This window comes from Tympanuchus pallidicinctus, unplaced genomic scaffold, assembly GCF_026119805.1.
Source record: "Tympanuchus pallidicinctus isolate F22 unplaced genomic scaffold, pur_lepc_1.0 scaffold1, whole genome shotgun sequence".
In the NCBI taxonomy this organism is placed as follows: domain Eukaryota; kingdom Metazoa; phylum Chordata; class Aves; order Galliformes; family Phasianidae; genus Tympanuchus; species Tympanuchus pallidicinctus.
In genome coordinates this window covers 107,796,258-107,815,783 of record NW_026294618.1, presented here as the reverse complement: position 1 = coordinate 107,815,783, position 19,526 = coordinate 107,796,258, and the positions used below count along the sequence as shown (strand labels likewise).

The 19,526-nt window shown below is 42.5% G+C and overlaps 1 long non-coding RNA gene across 15 annotated transcripts in view; it reads right to left on the bottom strand.

The window, feature by feature from the left end:
* The window catches only part of LOC128078361 (uncharacterized), a 456,397-nt gene that overhangs the window by 20,781 nt on the left and 416,090 nt on the right, over positions 1–19,526 (bottom strand). For all 15 annotated transcript variants that reach the window (XR_008205608.1, XR_008205603.1, XR_008205623.1 and 12 more), the window contains one exon: positions 11,095–11,158. This is a non-coding gene — a long non-coding RNA (uncharacterized LOC128078361). The remainder of the gene's footprint in view (positions 1–11,094; positions 11,159–19,526) is intronic.

Genomic DNA, 19,526 nt, shown 5'->3' with positions numbered 1-19,526 from the left:
TAGAGCAGAGCTATCTCCTCCCGTTTGTGACAATGCAAAGGACTTCAGCACAATTGTATTTACTCAGTCAAATGGGAGCTGCTAATGCACTTCAGCCTTAGAAACAAAACTTGGTATAGCCTTTCCAAAGCAGAGGATTTATTTGCATGTGGCTGCTGACTTCAGAGGCAGTCTCTTCCCTGGCAGCCTCAACTAGTGAGAAGTCACTTGCCTTGAACAGGGATGTTGCCCTTTGGCTGTAAGCTCAAGTGGGAGTCAGAGCAAGGAAGTGCAGGTTTAGCTTAGATACAGTCAGAGGTAAAAATGCATTTGATCTTTGCAGTTTTCAACTTTCCAGAGCCAAACCAGGCCTAGAGAGGCAGCAGACTGGCTTTCTTGCCCAGACTGCTTTCTTGCACAAATTCTTATCCAGGGCTCAGGATCAGGGCCATCTGGACATTGCACAATTCATTTGCTTTATGCAACTCACTTCACCGTCATTTATCTCATTTCCTTGTAGTCCATTGGGAGTAAATATATTTATTTTCTTGGAGACTACTGGATGGGAATTAAACATTGGTATTAGGCACACTCCTACTAAATAGGCACTGCTAATGTGGTATGCACCACATCTTGTCTGGTGTAGAACATTTATTTTGCACTTAGGGTTTCTGGGAACTTTTAATAAAGACCTTGACTTTTGCCTGAACACTGGTGAGAAGCACTTGCTTAGAGAGTATTTTGTTATTTCTTTTTAAAAATATATCATCGAGCCTTTCAGCCTAATCTTCTTTAAGCTTTTCAACTCAGATGCTGAATCAGAATTTCAATGAAACACATACTGGTCATATTTGTTCCAACTTCAGCTCCCCACAGTCAGAGGAATGAATCCTTCCTAGGATGAAGTTTTCTTCAAAAATACAATGTGGTAATTCCTCTTTCTAACAGAGACTATGCAGCTGTCTTAACCTTTGCCCACATATGGAAGGCACTTGAAAAAAACTGTTCTTCAGATACATCAACTTTAGGAGACCAAAGTCAGTAAAGAGCAACCTAACCATTTTGTCTCCACTGACAAGAAGGAGTTAATTATCTGCTTATTTTCACTCATTCTGATGCAGAGCTTGGTTGTGCATATTAAATGTCCAAGTTACCAGATTCAAAGAAAAACCTGATCTCAATTTGGCTACATATTAAAAGTGGCATTCCCTGTTGTCCTACCTAGCACTGTTAATTGCATACATTTAGCCCTCTATTGGAGAATAATTTAGCTTCAGATTGAAAAGAAACAGCCCTGGCCTTGGCTATTTTGGCATGTAAGTCTCCAGTATGACTCTGTTTTCTAAGCAGACATTAATGATTCTAAAACTAATATTCATTGTTTGGAGAGGCATAGCGGCCTTGGCATTTACTTAACCTTTTGTCTCATGTATGAAACTGAGTCAGCCTAAATCCTTTTCTTAATTAATATCCCTTTTTTTCTCTCTCCTTTTTTTTTTTTTTTTTTTCCTTTTTCTGTCCAACGTTATTTATTAAACAATTTGTATGCAACAATTAGAGTTGAGAGATTAGGAAAAACAACACTGTATGAGAAAGCTCACTTAGCGCAACATCAACCATGAAATGTGTCCTCCAGCTCCTACAAAACTGAGCCCAAATGTGATGGGGATGCAGAATAAGTCAGGGAAAAACACCTGAAAAGCAAGTCCCACCATTTACCTTGTAGCTCTAGCAATAAACTATTTCCCCAGTATTATACAATTATATGGAGAAAGAGACAAACTGCAGCTTCAAAAGCATAAAAAAACCAGGGATTCAACACTTCTTGTGAATGCTGGTGATATCTATGATTGTTAATAAAGTACAATCACTGAATCTTTTCTCTTATTGCTTTGGTAGGGATAAACTATCATTTGAAGCTCCTGTAAAGTTTCACAGGACAGCACTGTTTGTTCCACGTGCAGCGCCTCACCTGGAGCTCACCTACTTTTCCAGTGGGTTTGTATTTTGCACTTTTGTGATTGCAGTTACTTTGCATAAAATACTGCTAATGGGTGTTCAAATCAACAGGGAAAAAAAGAGAACATCTTCAACACTGAAATAAAAATCATTTTGGGATTGCATTAGCAATTGTATGTCAATAACTGAAAATCAGAATTCACCAGGCTTGCGTATAAATGAACATGGAATGTGAAGACTTGAGCATCTTTCCTTATCTATTACCCTTTCAGACAGCAGTTCAGTGTAATCATGGGCCCTTTGCACAGTGACTGTTCTATCTTACCGGGGCTGGATGACAAACCAGATCTACATGGAGAGTTATAATATTCTCCAGACTTCAAAGTTATAAGCAACATGGACATGGTAATGTGAGCCATCTCGTGCATCCATTAGAATACTCACAGGAATAAGATTCATTCTAAATGTTGGCAACAATGTCATACTAAATCTTACATTAGCCAATGATCCTCAGTCTCCACGTTCTTAAGATCTCCTCCCTAAAAGTCTTTAGTAGATCTCTGGGTACCGCACAAAGCTCTTGACCCACATCTTGACCCATAGATTCTGAACCCTTCTACCTTTATGACTAAGTCCTGATTGGCAGATGCATGACTGGAAGGTGGGGAAGTCTTGGGAAGAAACATAATGGGGCCATTACTCAGAAAATTTCCTGAGAGCTGAACTGGACCACTGAGCTGGTGCTCCCAAAAGAAGCTCTACAGCTCTAGGGCTTCAGCAATGTTTTCTTCACAACTCCCTCACCAATGTGGTACTGCTTTAAATATTATTTCAGGGCATGAACTTAGAGAGTAGGTTTTAAAATCCAAATGCATGTCTATAAACCCAACATATTAATAAGTTAACAGTTTTCAGTAAGCCATCAGCATTTGCATGCATCTTCCTACTTGTTATGTGCAGTACTATATTTTTTAATGTTTCTTGGATGCTAGCCAGGGAGTCTGGGTCTCTAGTTAGTTCATCTATTACTTTCTTGCCACAATAGATCTGGGTCTTGGCCAAGTACTGGACTCATGCTGCATACAAAAACAGAATTCTTCCCTTTATCTATCAATACTCTTTGCTTTTCAAGGAAGGGGGGAAAATACCATAAATTAAGATAAATAAGTCAGTACCTAAAAATCTAGCACTGTGTTCAGCAGGACTGTTTTTAGCATCTTTTAAAACTATGAGTAATCAAAAGATGTCCTTAAGCATTTATACTGCTTTGGTCTCCCAAGAGTAATTCATGACTATTCAACTGAACAGGAGAGGAAGATCTCCTCTTTAAACCCCTCCTCGATCTCCTTAGGCCTTCCAGAAGAGTGAGCAAGGTTACATGACCTGAAATAAAACAGTGGAGAAAGAGGCTTCCGTGCCCCCCTCCCCTTTTCAGTGTTTCTCAGCCTATGGACCATGGGAGGGCTTAAAGAGGCCACGGAGGGTTAGAGGCTACCTCTGTTTTACATTTGACCTTAAAAATTTTTATCTGTTACTCAGGGCCTCTGGTGTCTTCATGGGAAGAAAGATGAACACAGGAGATGCTGTTTTGAAAGAGTTTGGAAAACATGGTTCAGTTCAGCCCTCATGGCAGGGCAAGGAATGCTGCATTTTGTAGTGATTAAGGTAGCAAGCTAATACTTAAATTAAGGAAGGGCAAGTAAAATGAATGACTGGTTTTAGAGCCATTTCAATCCACAGGCAGTCTAAGCTGCCCTTGAAAGAGCTGGTACCACCTACCAGCACATCCCTGATATGACCATTTCTGTCCCCCAAAGATATGCAGTTAATCTAGGAACTAATAGGGTAAAACATCATTTGACCTAAAAAATGCCCCTCCAGCAATGCTGCTGAGCACAGGGAAACCCTTACAGAAGGGCAGGAGGCAGGAAGGAATGGGGTGGAAAAGATGCTCCATGCCCTTGAGTTCCATTCCAAGCTCCATTCCTGCTGACCTCAGAGCCACCATGAAACCTAAGTCAAGGACACATGGGGCAAAGCCCGAAGCAGGGCCAGAGATGATGGTTCAGTGTCAGCTGGGCTGCAGCTACAATCACAATCCAGTCCACATTCAGTATTTTGCTGGCAGTGTAGCACCAATCATAATAGCCCAGTAGGCTGACTTGTAAAATGTTGCTAATACAAAGATAGCTGACAAGTTAATAGAACACGATTCTTTTACCTTGTGCTTGAGATGCGTTTGTGCTTTTTTTTTTTTCCTGCTTAAATTGCCCAAACAAAGCATTGGTGCCTTAATTTCAGTTATTTTAGAAATTAGATCCTCTTGAAGAATGAAAGGATGCTATGTTTGAGAGGAGTAGCTTTTTTTTATGAAGACACGTAATTAATAGAAGCCATTAAAGATACTTGTAAAAATGATTCAGATTTTTATATATGATGACTAAGTAACCTATTATTGCTCTTCTTGGTCAGAGATTTATGGGAATTTCTTAAAGGATAAAGAATTACTTAACAAGCTACAGGATATGTACAGACTTGGAATACAGTCTGTGATGGTGTGAATAGTAAGAAACGTGGCTGTTTATTTTCTTGACTAATTAACGAAAGCTAAATTCAGAGATAGCAAGATGTCAAAAAAGAGATCTAACAGGGCAAGTGGATGTTTTTTTTACAAGAATCTAAACATATGCTTTATAGAAAAGAGCTGCTGTTGAGAAATTCAAGTTCTTGTGTGCTCTCACCCAGGGTTGCATACCAGTACAGTCTCTGATAAGATTGAGAAGCTCGGAAGACTTTAAAGGCAATGTTTAGAATCAGGCAATACTGAATATTCAGCAGCTCCTTGGAAGGACAGAGAGAGACTGCAAGCCAGATAGAGGAAACCACTTAAGTGTTTGCAAGAGCTTCTGGAAGAGACATTTTCATCACAAAACAATGATGACCATGTTTTGGTCAAAGCTTTTTGTGCAAAGAAAACTGAGCTCTAAGAGCACAGGTAGGGAGGTCACTTCAGGGCTTCCTCCATGACAGCGCACATGGACAGCTTCCATTCTCCCAGCCTTGTGGGGCTGTAAGTGGCCTGAGAGTGTTTGAAGCATATTGTCCCCACAGGGCTGAGAAACACGTGCCAAGGGGAGCAGAGCACCCCTAGGCAGACTTCGGCAGTAAGGGAAGAGAGCAGAAAATGAAAGGCAAAGCAGCTGCTCAGGCAGGTGAAGCAATGTTTTCTACAGTAACTGCTCTGAGCAACACCCGCTGATGATTGACATGTCCGAGTGAAATGCATAGGTAATGTTCTGGCTGCAACAATACAGCTTTCTCCAGCCCTTTTCTAAACCAGATCCCCACCAGGCAAGGTAGAGGCAATGAGCAGCCCACAGCTAGACAGCCATTAGTTAGTATCCAGCACACCTTCCCCTTCTCAGTGCTTGAGGGCTCTTGCCCTTCATTTTCATTCAAAGAATGGAACAACCTTTTCTCTATGTACCTGGCTGCTGCCACAGAACAGAAGGGGGCTTCTGACATTTTAGCGGACCTGAATTGTATGACAACAGGGCACTGCAATGGGAACCTCGCTGAGGAGTGGAATAAGAAGATTTATTTTATTTTTAATATTTGAAAGATTTCAAGAAGCATTCAACTGGATATCTCACTAAGAGGATGAGTAAAGAGAATCCTTTGTAACTAAGCTGGGAGGCCCAAATCTTTTATCCATTGTTACAGCTTTTCCCCAGGGTAGAGTTAGGAAGGTCTGCAAGCCCCAGCAGCTTAAGGAGACAGTGTGCTGTGTGGGCTTCCCTAAGTGTCTCTTGAGGTAGAGCATAGTGCCCCATCTCAGCTTCTGATGGATGCTTGGGGGGATCCAACCACAGTGGTGCTCCTGGGGAGGAGCCTGGTGAAAAAGCAAAGCCTTTCCATGGGGTGTTAGCAGCACGCTGGCACTTGGTTAATTGCTGGGACAGGGCTTTGCCAAGCTGACTTCTCCTGATGGCTTTGTAGAAATATTATATATGAGTGATTGGCCGAAGACCAATTACCTCCTTTGGAATAGAGGTGTAAAAGAGGGAAACTGTGATTGTATCCTAACACCATTTTCTCTGCTGTTTGGGGTGCTTATATTTTGATGTAAAAGGCCTACAGCCTCAGTGTGAATGCACTGGTGGGACTTGACCAAATGGGCTTCAGTACCTTTTTCCCAAGCTCAGTTCCCAGCAGCACAGAACCACCCACCTTTCATTGGCTGGAATTGAGAGCCAGGATGACATGGACATGTTCTCATCCTCCTTCGAAAATCTGTCACTAGGGCCTGGCCAGCTTAGTTCACTACAAAACCAGGAACATGTCAAATCTTTGCTGGTACTGTTTTGCTTAGCAGCCTTTTCTAGCATTTCTGGGCTCTGTGAGATTTTCACTTTTAAAAGAGGCACAGAGGTGCACAGACTAGGAGCAGGAAAATGGAGTTGACTCCAGATGTCCAATTGTGTCTAGTCAACATGGCAGAGTTTACTATTCAGAGCTTTCAAGTAATCATGCAACCCTTTCCTAGTTTACTACAAAACTTGCAACAAAGATAGCAAAAATCTTAAAGGCGAAAGCTTGCATATGATCACACTGCCCAGAAGCAGGAGAATATGGAGTTTGTAAATAACAACTGCAATACAAGTAATGCCTATCTGCTTACTTGATCCCACTGAAATTAATGGTCTGTGGTTTAGGTATGTGTCAGTGCCATAAAGCAGGATACGCTTGGGGACCAGGAAGTGTCTGCTTCGTGTGTTAATGATGGAGTTATGGAGTGGCAGCAGCCATTTCAGAGACAAACTTGCGGAAGGATTTTTACTGTATGCTCAAGTCTCCTTACACTCCAGCAAAATGCTCAAGAAATTTCTAGGTCAGACCTGAGGCTTAGGCTGATTTTCCTACAAAATCTGGAAGAGATCCAGCTACGGATTTCTTAATGGTAACACTGAACACGCAGCCTGCAAGAACAGACAGTGCCCTGCTTCACAGTTAGGTATATTCTCACATGGAGGAGATGTGAACAAAGCTGTGTTCAACCAAATTATTCCCTCCCAGAAAGCTTTTTCTCCACCAAAGCCCCATCTCTAGCCCCACCATTCCCAGAGAGGTGCTTGTATATGCCAAGAAAAAAGCATCATACTAAGGAGTTATATTTTAATGTTTATACTATGGCTTTTTAACAATAGGAATAATAGCTACTGCTTTGTAGAACATTTACAACAAATAGCTTTTGAGATTGCTCAAATGCTTTAGCTCCTCTTCAGCTCTTAATCAAACTCAGCAGCTGTTTGTTGCAATTACACTATAAAGCAATAGACATTATCCCTTAACTAACTGTCTTATTAATATAGGTACTTACACAGTTATTTCATAGTTACTCTTAAATAACTGCTTTTAATTATTTTATTAACATAAATAACCATCTCAATAAATTTAAATTAAATGCATATGTAAGAAATGTAATTTAAGGCATTGCACAAAATTGCATCTGTTTACTAATGTTTAAATAAATGTCATTGTGCAATTCAATTAAAGCGCAACTTTAATTTATTTTGATTTTGATCACCATGGGACACCTAAGACACCAGGACTTGCTAAATATTGAAATGGGCATGCTCTGGACTGTCTTCTGTTGCTGGTTTTATTTTGCAATATTAATTTGCTGCCAGGAGTATGAGATTTTTTTTATATCTACAAAACCTACAATTGAACAACCCTATTAATTTGATTTTGTCTTCTTTCCTAGACAAAGCCACAGATGAAACTAGACTGTATTTTGCCTTCTAGTTCACATTCATAATTCTGCTTCCAAATGGGGAAAAGGATTTTAATTTCCTCTGAATACTGGGTCTTCCACATCTCATGCCATTTGTTCTGGCAAGATCAGGCTCTTTGCCTTCAGCTAGAGTGAAGGCCCACAATGAGGGGCCAAAAATCCCTTTGCTCTTCCTCGTGGTGCCAGTTTCTTGCTCAGAGTCCTCAGCCCAAAAATTATCCACTGTTAATATCAAAGATGTCACAGCAGAGGAACTAAGTGAAGATTTTTGTCTGTGTACTGATAGTGAGTTCTGCTGACCAGCAGAGTCCATCCAATCCACTAACTAAAGGACACAACCCTCTCTGCAGTATCTTTAAAGCAGCGGCATTTCCATGCTCTGTGCTGAGGATGATAGGTGCCCCAGCAGCACCATGCCTAAGGAGAAGTGGAATGTAGCTGGAGATAGCAAAGATTAAAACTATGATTTATTTATTTTAATACTTCCATTCAAATGTTACAGGTAACATGAAAGGATAATTACAGACTCTGTCAGAAAGGGTGATCTGGCAGACACACTAAGCTCCTTTGGAGACGAGCTCTTCAAGTTTACAGACGAAGCTGGGCAAAGACATAGGCAATTCTGTACAAAGGGATTTTACAGAAAAATGTGGAAACTAAGGGTGAGGGGAGACGTGTTTAAACTTCAGGTAACTGAGAGTTATCAGGGTTTGGATAATTGAAGTTCCAATGTATATTTGCCGACACTGTCGCTCACCTTTGAGCCCTACCTAGGCATCTTGACATTTATGTAGTCTGAAATCCTGAAAGCTCTGAGTTTAGACAACTAAATTGTTGCTTGTCAGTTTAGTCTTGACTGAAAGACAGATGTTTTGTTTCAGAGTAACACTCCTTCCAGACTTCTCTATTCCCAAGCTCAGATTACTGAGCCAGGGAACTACTGCTAATGAAAGAGTTTACAAGCAGGCAAATACATTTACATACCTTGAACAAAGGAATTATTTGGGCAAAATAGGGATTTTTAATTATTGAGGGTTTTTTTTTTTTTTTTTTTTTTTTTTTTTTTTTTTTTTTTTTCCATATGGGATTCTCAGTTCTAGCTCTCTGGTGGGAAGTGGAGGAGCTTGGAGGTTTTGAATGTTCCTATATTTTTGGTAATGGTAGATACTGGGCTGCCACTGCACAGTTTTATAGGCGTGCTTTCTGAATGCAACTGGCTCACTGAACAAAAGCTTGAACAAAAGTATAGCAAGAAACTGAACCAGAATTTCCCAGAAAGGCAATTCCTGAAGTAGGCACATAAGTCCACTGTGTACGCAGCAGCTAAATGCCAACTGTACAAACAAGTTAGCTGTGCAATGCCAGCATCTTAGCTTTGCCCTTAATTCAAAGAGAATCATTATTACTGGGACTGTATTACTGGGATTCCTTGTTATCCCTAGTGAACACGTAGGATCCTTCCTACTGACAAACAAGTTCTCTCTTGGCACAGCTTTGCACGGGCAACTTGCACAGTTCAAGAGCTGCACATCCGGATGGTGCCGCTGGGATCCCACACCTGACTCTGGCTACACTTTTGTACTGCTAATGCAATGAAAAGCAAATTGGGGACTCTAGAAAACAGCTCAGGCAGAACACAGCACCATCCCACTGACCCCAGATTTAGCCTACCTTTGAGACTTCACTGCCTGCAAGCAGCGGATGAGTTCATTACCATGAAGTGCCTCATTGCAGGAAGCGCCAGTGAGTGAGACCTGCAAAGCCCTGATGTGGCTCTGCATCCGATTGTGCCCTACAATAATTCAGGCTTTCCTATCTCAGTGTCTCTCTCTCGGTGCTGATGGCCACACAGCTCTTGATTCTTGGCCTTCTGCCAGGATTGGACCTCAATTCCTTTTGTTTATGCCATTAAGTGTGCAGAGGTAGCAGAATGCAAGGCTCACCACGCTGACACGTCAGTAACCTCAGCTCTGATCTGGAGGGATCTCGTGCACTTGCAGAGGTTAAAGGGACTCATTTAATTTAGAACCTAAAGCTGGATTTGAACTGTAGCCCCAGAAGGAAAAAGCCAGTGATTGTATCTGAGAAGCCACATGGCTCCAGTTTCCTCATTGAGCAAACCATGGAGATATTAACTGTGTGCTCTATTTTCTGCCCTTAATTATGGCGAGCTAGTCTGATTTTTCTCTTTCTTTCTTTCTTTTTTTTTTCTTCTTTTTTTAAGGATTTGAGTGACAAAGTGACTATGCATATCATTCCACATTTGAACTGTAAGACTTCAGTATTTCTACCTCTAGTGTGTAATTGGATCAGCTGCCAGTTACAGAAAGGAGCTGGGTGAGTATTAAGTGTGTGGAAAATGAAGAAGAGCCCAAGTGTGAAGGGGAGGAATAATTTGACAAAGCCTGCAGTGAGCTGTACGTGGTTTTCTCGTTCCAAAATGGAGTAGGTTTTGAAGCACGTGAGGAAAAGCTGGCTTTGATTTATTAGCTTTGGTTCACAGAATGCTGGCCACAATCTTGGCGAGCCTCAAGAAATACAGAAAGCCACAGTCCCTGCCCCAAGGAGCTTACAGTACAAACACTCTCATAACAAGGATGACTGAGTGTCAAACTGAAAGCCTACTTTCATCTGATCACTCAAAGCTCTGCCTTGAACAACCTCATCAGGCAGCACACATCTACTGCCATGGATTTGGTGTCACAGCAGGGCCAGGGCTCAGGGTGGTCATAGCACGGCAGGCTTCATACCATTGCACCCAGAGCTGTAGGTTTCTACTGTGGCATGTGATTACTTTAATTTTGAGTTTCTCAAAAAAAAAAAAAAAAAAAAAAAAAAGAATGAAACTAATGCAACCATGAAATATTTTAAGATCCACTGCAGCAACCCAAAGTAAATCTCAGCCATTTTAAAGGAGTGAGAAGTAGATAAGGGCTCTGTCCAGTGAAAAAAAGTGAGAATGTTTCTGTAGAGACAAGCAAATTGCCTTGCCACTGAGTTCTTCCATTAACCACAGTTGTGGCAGGATCATACAGACAGAAAGACAGTTCTTTATCCAGTAAGTGCTGAAGCAGCTATATCTTTATAAAATGCAAGCAAATCCCCTTAGATATGAATATGCAGGTCTGTGGGTTTCTGGTCAAAGGCTTCTGTGGGACACAAGAGCTGCATACTGAGCGGGCAGCCTTCGCTTCACATTTCCAAGTAGCACTTATAGCACTTAGATGCAACTCAGGACAACAGTCTGATCATGAGGTGACAAATGTAGAAGATGAGGAGAGAGAATTGCAGCCTAAAATCGAAGAAAAGGTTCCAACACCCAGAGCAACTTATGAAAGATCAGAAACAATGGCAGTTACCTGGAAATCTGTCAACATTTGTGTCTTGGCTGTAGAAATCTGCCATAATATCCACCATGCTGACCTGTAAGGAATGAACAAAAAATATTCATTAGTGGTATAGATGGCAAAGGATTACCAAAACAAGTGGATTGACTGCCTAGTGGTAACCAGGAAATATGTAAATATTGAGAAGAAGGTGGGGAGAGCAAAGAATGTGTGAGATTTCCTATCTCCCAATTCTGGGCTTCTCTGAGCTTCACTTGGGAGTTTACTGTCCCCTAAGAATCTGGCATGCTGGGATTCAGAAAATCTTCTGCTGTGCAACAGCAGCTACCGACTGAGAAGAGCAATGTCCAGAAGAGCCCCTGGACTATGGCCACAGTCACGTCCTTTTCCACTCGTACAAAAGCTCTGCAGACAAGTATGTCTGGCAAACACAAAACAAAATAACAACTCAAAATCATTTCTCTCTGACTCTCCAAGGGGGGTAGAGCATTAAGAATGCCCTACCTCAAAGGAAGTCAAGATTGGATCAGAACATCTCAGAGAAACAGAAAGGGAGAGATGGTGAGAGGCAGCAGTGTAAAGGTTTTATCAGCATGGCTTTGGGATGGCCACATTACTCACAGGTCACTGTGCTTTCCAGCTGACTAGCGACAGAAGAAATAAGGATGACAACAGCCTCTGGATTTCCAGGTAGCAGCTGCAGCCAAGTCTGCTATTTCAGCTGCCTTTTGAGCCTGGGCTATGAATGGCATTGCTTGGAAAGGAGCCAACTTTGTCTTCCAAAGGAAACCCAAGGGTCAGTCCCATTTCTGCCACCACCAAGCTCTAGAACATAAAGTCACTATTGGTGTTGTTGGAGGGAGGAAATATTCAAACATAATACACAGGGTTTTGCCTGCATTTTGCATACCTCCAGTACTTCCTGTCAGTTAATTAGAGCAAGTAGTTCCAAAATGCTTTGTAGACCTCAGCCTGCTCTGCAGGAAGGGTCACACTGGTGAGTCCACAGCAAAACCCAAGCACGTTTCTTCCTATCCCGTAACAGCAAGCATAACACCAAAATTTTGATATGTAACAAGTACATTGCAAATATTATTTATTTATAACAAAGTGTTGCCATTCTGCCAGGCACTACAACACAGGGAACTCAGAGCAGGTTGCTGGCACTTCTCAGAAAGCACCAGCCAGTCAGGTGCACACAGAGACCCTGAGAACCAAGTGGAGAATAGCACTTCCATTTCTGACATTTCTCAATTTAGCAAGAGCTCAAAACGAAGTTTTTGTGAGCCACCTCTTTCAAAGACTCATTGAAACCTCTCCTGCCAGCAGAGGGTGTGTGGGGACAGCTACCCTCCTCCTCTCTGCTGCATTCTCTCACCCGGCCCTGATTTGCGTGGTTGCTGCTCTCGGAGGTCTCCTACTTGTGTTTGAACACTCTGTATACTCTCTTCAGCTACACACAAGGAGTCAGAGGCCCTGGTAACCTTCTACCCCAGCAGTTCTTTTCCTGCAGTCAGGAAATTCTCTCTTCTTATTTTATTTTATTTTGTTTTATTTTATTTTATTTTATTTTATTTTAGTATTGCAAGGATCTATTGGAAATTCTTCCAGTGTTTGCCTTTAGTCTGGGTCCTGGTAACTGTGATTGGTGACAGTAGTAAAAAAAACAAGCTGCACCACTTGCAGATAGAAGTGTCTTGTTTCATATATGGATTTATGTCAATATTTTGATAATTTAAGCACTTCCAAATCCAAACTGATATTGAGATATCCAGCAATCTACCAATGTATGCTCTGAATAATTTCAGCAAGCTTTTTCATATGGCCATGTGAATGGTTGGACGTTTCTTTCACTAAGAACTCAGATCAAGATCTGAGACCTGATTTTCAGCTAATATAAGGCCACAAAGTTAATGTAATGGCTGATGTGCTGGTTACACACTCAGAATACCTCTCCCTGAGCTGCTCCAGCCTCATATGTCCTTTGTGGGAGCTGAGGGCATGACTACCAGCAGGGAAGGTTTCCCTCCCTTCCTTTGCCCAGCTCTGAGACAGGAGCTTGGTTTGTGTTTTTTAGCTAAGAAAATATAAAAAGGTGTCAGGGCTCCCTGGCCCTCATGGGGACAGTCCCTACACCCAGCACTGGGATAGATGTGGCTGGAAAGGGTTATGAACATGCTCTACCATTGCTTGCCCTCGTCATGCACTGCTGTCAGCCAGCATTGGGGCAGTTGGACAATGCACTGAGGTACAGGGCTCTGCCTCCCAACATGGCTCTGTGCATTGTGTCCTTGTGTCACACTGCTTACAGAGTGTGACAGTGCAGAAGGGAGAGATGGCACAGGGGAAAGCGGGGCTGGCACTGGGAGGGCATCACCACTGGGATCAGCTCTGCAGAGCACATAGCTGAGGGTGGGGAAGAGCAGCCCAGAAAAACAGCAAGTGGCTGCTTGGATATGTTTTGCCAGAATATAGAGAGAATAAAAGAAGTATGAGACAGCCAAAGAAGGGGGAAAAATGAATTAGGGAGGGAAGAGGAAAATGCTCAAAGAATACAGTAATACACGAACCCCATCAGCAGCAACAGTTCATGCAGAAGAGAGGGCTACAGGATGGCTGAACTAGTGTGGAGAAGGACAGACCTAACCTCTTCAGAGTATTAAATAAGAAAACAAAAAGTAAGAAAAAAACCCCAAAACAAGAAGAAAATAAAAGCAGCCAGAGGAGAAATAAGGAAGAGAGAGAAGATTTCTGCAAGCACAAAATGAGAGGTCAGTGCCCTTTGGTCATTTCCTAAGAAAGGAAAAAGTGGAAAAGAAGAGGAAAAAAACAACAAACAACTATAAAAGAGTACTTACAAACAAATGTGACACTGATTGCTGCCCTGTAATTTTTTTGAAAGTTTGCTGTTAGCATACCTTCACTGATAAATGCTTTCATACAATGCCAGTTTCCTATAGGCAGACATGCACAAATGCAGCAGAGCAGTTCTGCCAGGCAGCAGCAGCCAATGCTTTATGTGCCCCATGGCAGTGCCCAGCTCCACAAACATCGCCGTGGCAAAGGCTGGAGCAGGGGCACCTCTAGCCACACAGATCAGAATACTACCTTTGCTGTGCTGAGAATCAGGAGTTTGATTCAAACAGTAATCACACTGTCACCTCCTCACTAAGGCTCCTCAGCCTGCATCCTGCTGCAGTTACTCTTTTTGGTCACTTGGGAACGAATTTGCTGAGGCAGAAAAAAGAGTTGTGGTTCATTCTTGCCAAAAGCCCCCAAACCAACACATGCCAGGAGTCTTCTCCACACAGCAGAGATACACAAACCAGGGCTGGAGGGCAGGAGGTGCTCAGGTTCTCTGGTCTGCAGCTGTGCCCAAGCTGGCACACACAGACGTGGACCCTACTGAGCCCAAGCTCACATCTCAGATCACCTGTGTGCCATGGCAGACAGCCCTGGGCTTGACCATCAGTGGAAAAGGAGCACCTGAACCATCACACTGACATGTCAGGGAGGTGCTGGCCTCATTTCAAAAGTAAAGGTGCATGGGTGATGCTCAGAACTGTGAGGTTACAAGGAGTGCCTGCTGACATCCTTTCAAGCAGAGGAATAAAAGGAACTGGTCCTTAGGCATTTGCTGTACAGGGCAAAGCACTGGGCTCACTTCTGTCCTACCAGCGGGCTGTATGAATGACATCAATCATTCCAAGGGCAGTATTCTGACTACTGATCAGGGCCCCGTTCTGGAAGGGATGGATTCAATCTCTACCCAGGGACTGTAATGAAAGGATTACCTTAACTTATGGTGATGTCTTCACTAAGAGTGCCTCTGTACACACCTTATTTGATAAAATACAGGCTTTTGCTTGGTTGCTGGTTTTTTTTTTTTTTTTCCTTTTTATATCAAGGTGCATTTGTGCCTCTAAACGGGCAGCTATACTGTAAATAGAACACAAAGGAGTAAATTCAGCCTGCTCCAATGTGGGTCCACAGCCCAGAGCCTCGCTGTGCCGCTGTAGTCTTTTGTTTCAAATGCAGATAGATAAACTAGGGCTTTTTTTTTTTTTTTTTTTTTTTTTTTCCATGATGTTTATAATGCAGAATATGAAAAACTCTTGGGATGGTTTAAGCTGCAGGGTATTCTCCCAGAGTTCTGTCCAAGAATAATCTAGTAAAAATGTGGACAGAGAACCATCGACCTCTGCTTTCCCCCGAACATATGCAGCTCTGATCAGTCTGGTATTTCAAGAAAAACAAGGTCCTGAACCCTAATCCTCAGACACATAACAAAGCGCACTTCACAGCTGTGATGCACAGCTACTATCAGCTCCGAGGCCTGAGTGGGTCCCAAGACAATGCCTCCTTTATCACCCAGAGGACAAATATCTAGACAGCAATATTTTCTGCTTGAATGCTTCAAGCATCTCTCGCAACTTCTGACTGAAAGAGAAAACTGAGCCGAGAGTGTTTGCTGAGTGATTATTTTAATTTACTACTTGATGTAAATCTAAATGAACTGACATCCAACCCGAGATGGACAGAAAACAATCACTGTGAAAAGAGAGAGAAGGCTAATATTACAATATCATTTGAGTAGTGCAGGTTTAGCAACTTTAGTGGTGGCAATGTAATGGATAGCGAAGCAGGGTTTGCATTTCCCTTTCTTCACTCAATTACCATAATAAGTTCTGTAATTTTCGGGCTGTTTATTTATCAGGCAATGGTAACAAAGACGCTGGGAGCGCAGTGGCTGAGTGCAGCAATGGCAGCATGCAGTGCATGCTCTCGCAAGCAGGAGGAGCACTGCTGCCCCTGCACCAGACTGCCCTGCGCCTGCTCATGGGCATGCAGAGTGTGCAGAACATGCTGTTCACCTCTGTGAATTGCTGAAATCCACACGTTCAGCATTTGGTTTGAGGCAGAGGGGGGGATAGAGGCAGAAGAAGGTAGAAAACTTCCTGCTGAAGTTCTCTGGTGCTTCCAAGCCCCTTCAAGTCGCTCTGAAGAACTCTCTGGTACCACCAATAATGGACCTGGCCCATTGGCACCAAGGGTCCGTTACTGTTGCTCTCCAAGCTGATCTTCTAGCACTTGATGGCTACACAGATGGACATTCCTTTCTGGTGGGCTCAGCAGTGGGCCCCACCACCCCCTGCAGCTCCCAGAGGCATTTTACAGCAAGAGACCACCGCCTCAGTTCCCCGCAGTCCAGCCCCTAAGCTGACTCTGTAGTGTAGCTGGAGTTGCACTCCATGCCACCCAGAGGTGTTGCAGTGGCTTTAGGGAGGTGGCGTTCGGAAGGACTGACCCACATGGATGCTGCCTGAGGAGTACATTCCTAATCTGAGACAGAACTCTGAGAGTAACATTCCATTGTGCATGTACCAAAGATCGATGGCAAAGCTGAGTAAAGATGAGACCTGATGGGTTTTTAAGAGTGCTGTTCAACAGCCTACAGGTTTTGGAGGAGCGCCATGCCCTCGTGTTGAATGACTCTAACCACTGCCTTAAGGGAAGCTCTGCAGTTCCTTCTTAAATTCTACAGGAGGCTCAGAAGCATGTTGGAAATATTTTTACTCGGTACCATAAGATGTTTTCATCAGAGTAACATGCCTCTTAACCCACAGACATATATTCAATTAAATTGCATGGGCATATGTGTGTTTATTTACATAATGTGTAAATGTATAGCTGGGTATATATAAACAAAAGGCTTTCATAACAGAGAGGAACACACATGGTGGTATAATTTGTGTATACGCACACTGTGTAACTGCAGCCGCTCATGTCAACACCATTCATCACCTGTGTTCACCAAAATGGTGTCAGCATTGCTCTGAACACTACGTGCTACGAGTTTGCCACAGTGATCATCTCCCCCTCCCCAATTAGTTAAGGACAATCTATGTATTTTCAGTGAACTACATTAACATGACAAAACGGCAACATTTAAATTGTGGTGCTGCGAAGGGAAAGCCTGAGACAAAGTCCCCCTTTCACACAGTTGCACAGAAAGATTTTACAAATTGAGAGCATATATTATGCACAGCCCGACTGTGGACATTTTCTGTCAAGCACTTGAACAGAGAGACACAACAAAGGCTCCAGGGTGGAAAAAAAATTATCTGCAAGGGACTGGTCCCACCGAGGGTGACCTCAGCAAGTCCACGTGTACACCTGGTCCAGCATTCCCATCTCTCTGCAGTACACCAGATCTGCTCATCAGGCAGCTCTGTCTAAATAACTGTGGCTTTGCAGTGGACCTTCCTGATCTGCCCTTCTGTAAAAATCCTGTCCAATCTCCTAAAAAGAGTGCTTTGTGAATGTCTCTGTTAAATCCTGCTTCAGTAAGAGGGTTATAAATACATGGCATGAAGTGTTACAGATGGAAATAATTGTTTTGCTAGTTCTGTGGGGCTGCTTATAATGAGTTTGAAATCTTATAGTCAGGACTCAGACAGCAGCAAGATAACACTTTCCCTTCTAGGGACAAAATTCTGCAAGGAAGTTTTAAAGGAATCTAGCTTGTATTTATAGCCTCACCATACTACAGATCTAGGACTCTTTTCACTGATGAAGTGTCTGATTAACATATATCGTTATTGGGATTTGCAAATTAAAGGCTGGATCTTGCAACGCTTATGTGAGTCAGCCTTAATCACAGGAGCAGTTCCCTGCAGGAGAAATGCTGGGGGGATTGGGCCCTTCAGAAACGAGCAGAGTTTCATCAGCACCTTCACGTGCTTTTATGAATATACATGCTTTCATGGAGCATGAAGGTGGATGTACGTATAAACTCACACTGCCCACATGGCTGCATGCCACAGCACTCAAAGATGGAGGTCTTCTATGAATAACATTAGGCCATGGTAAGACTGGTGGATTCCATGCACAAAAAACAGTAGTGAGGAGAAGGCGACCTCTCCATTCCCTCTGATTGCCCCCTGACAATGCAACACCATGCCCTATAAAACCTGTCCTGTTGCCAACACACCTACTTCAGCTGCAGGAAGTTGCCTAATGGGGAATCTGGGAAATGGACTCTTGCAATTGGCCTGCAAAGATTAGAACCCTGACACTGCATCACACGCTGACCTGCACTGGGGGTCACTCTGACAACCCGGCCAGAGAGCTCAGAACTGCCTCAAACCATAAGAGCCAGCATGTTTCTGAGGGGTAGACTTTGCCATAAGAAGGGAGCAAGGAGAACCCCATGAGAAAAGGCACTGCTCGTCCAGAAAGGGCTTCTTCTGAGGTGCCAACACCACAGTCTGCAGACCACACGGCACTTCCTGCTGACAACTTCAGCTGTAATTGTAAAAACTCGTGCAATTATATTATTCTAATTATTGAAATGTATTTCCCTTTAAACTTTTTATGGAAAAGAGCACATAAAAACACCGATGTCCTTTGAATTCCTGCTCATGCTGCAGAATCCGAGCACCATTTATCTAGATAAGTTTTAATTATAGCCTCCCCAGAAAGACAGTACTCTGTATAAATAAAAAGAAATATAATTGATAAATGTAGTCAGATGGTACCAGGTTGTTTAAATAGACCATTAAGCTCAAAATGTCTAAAGTTAAATTAGATTGTATTCTCTTTCACCTAGGGCTTTTGTAAGGCACAACTGGCATGTATAGTCTTGTCCACATTAATTTTTACTGCCACGGTCAAAAAGCAGCATAAGTCTGAAGCTTGTGTAGAATTTTCTGTCTTTATTTGACGCGATCGCAGTAGATGAATTAGCTCCCTTGGTGCAGAGAGTGAAAGAAGGTTAGTTGAGGGAAATAAGGAATTTTCAGAGGAAAGAAAAAGTTTGAGGGAAACATATGGTTTAAATGCTCTAGCCTATTTCAGATCAAGCTGAGAGAGTTGAGATCTGTTGGTTCAGAGATCCAGTTCACTGCACATTCCTACTGTGCCTGCCTACTAATTGCATCCCATGTTTGTCAATCAAATATTTGCAATTAACAAAAATATTCCCTTAAGAGACATATAACAGAGGCTGCTAAGGATCCATCGGTTTGCTATTAGAGCCAGCTCTGGAAAAAAAAAAAAAAAAAAAAAAGCCTTTAAAAAATATTCTGCTGCTGATGACACTGCCAGACACTTCCAGTCAAAACATTAACAAGCAGAATAGGTGGCATGGGGGCTTTTCAAAGGGATTTTTTTCAAAGAGGGAAAACTTTGATCTTAGTGTTTCTGACCCATCCTCCACCTCTGGTTCTTCGATCTACAAGTACATATAGTGGTTTAATTTTACTCAGTGCATAACTTGCCTGAGGATAAAAAGTTGATCTAGATTTTTTTTTATTTAACTCCAATTTAACTGATGCTCTAAAGTTGCCCTATCACTGTGTAATGCACTTGCGCAAGGTTTCTAAGCAGGAACTAAAGAAAGCAGACTGGAATAATAAGAAACACACAAACTTCAGAGGAAA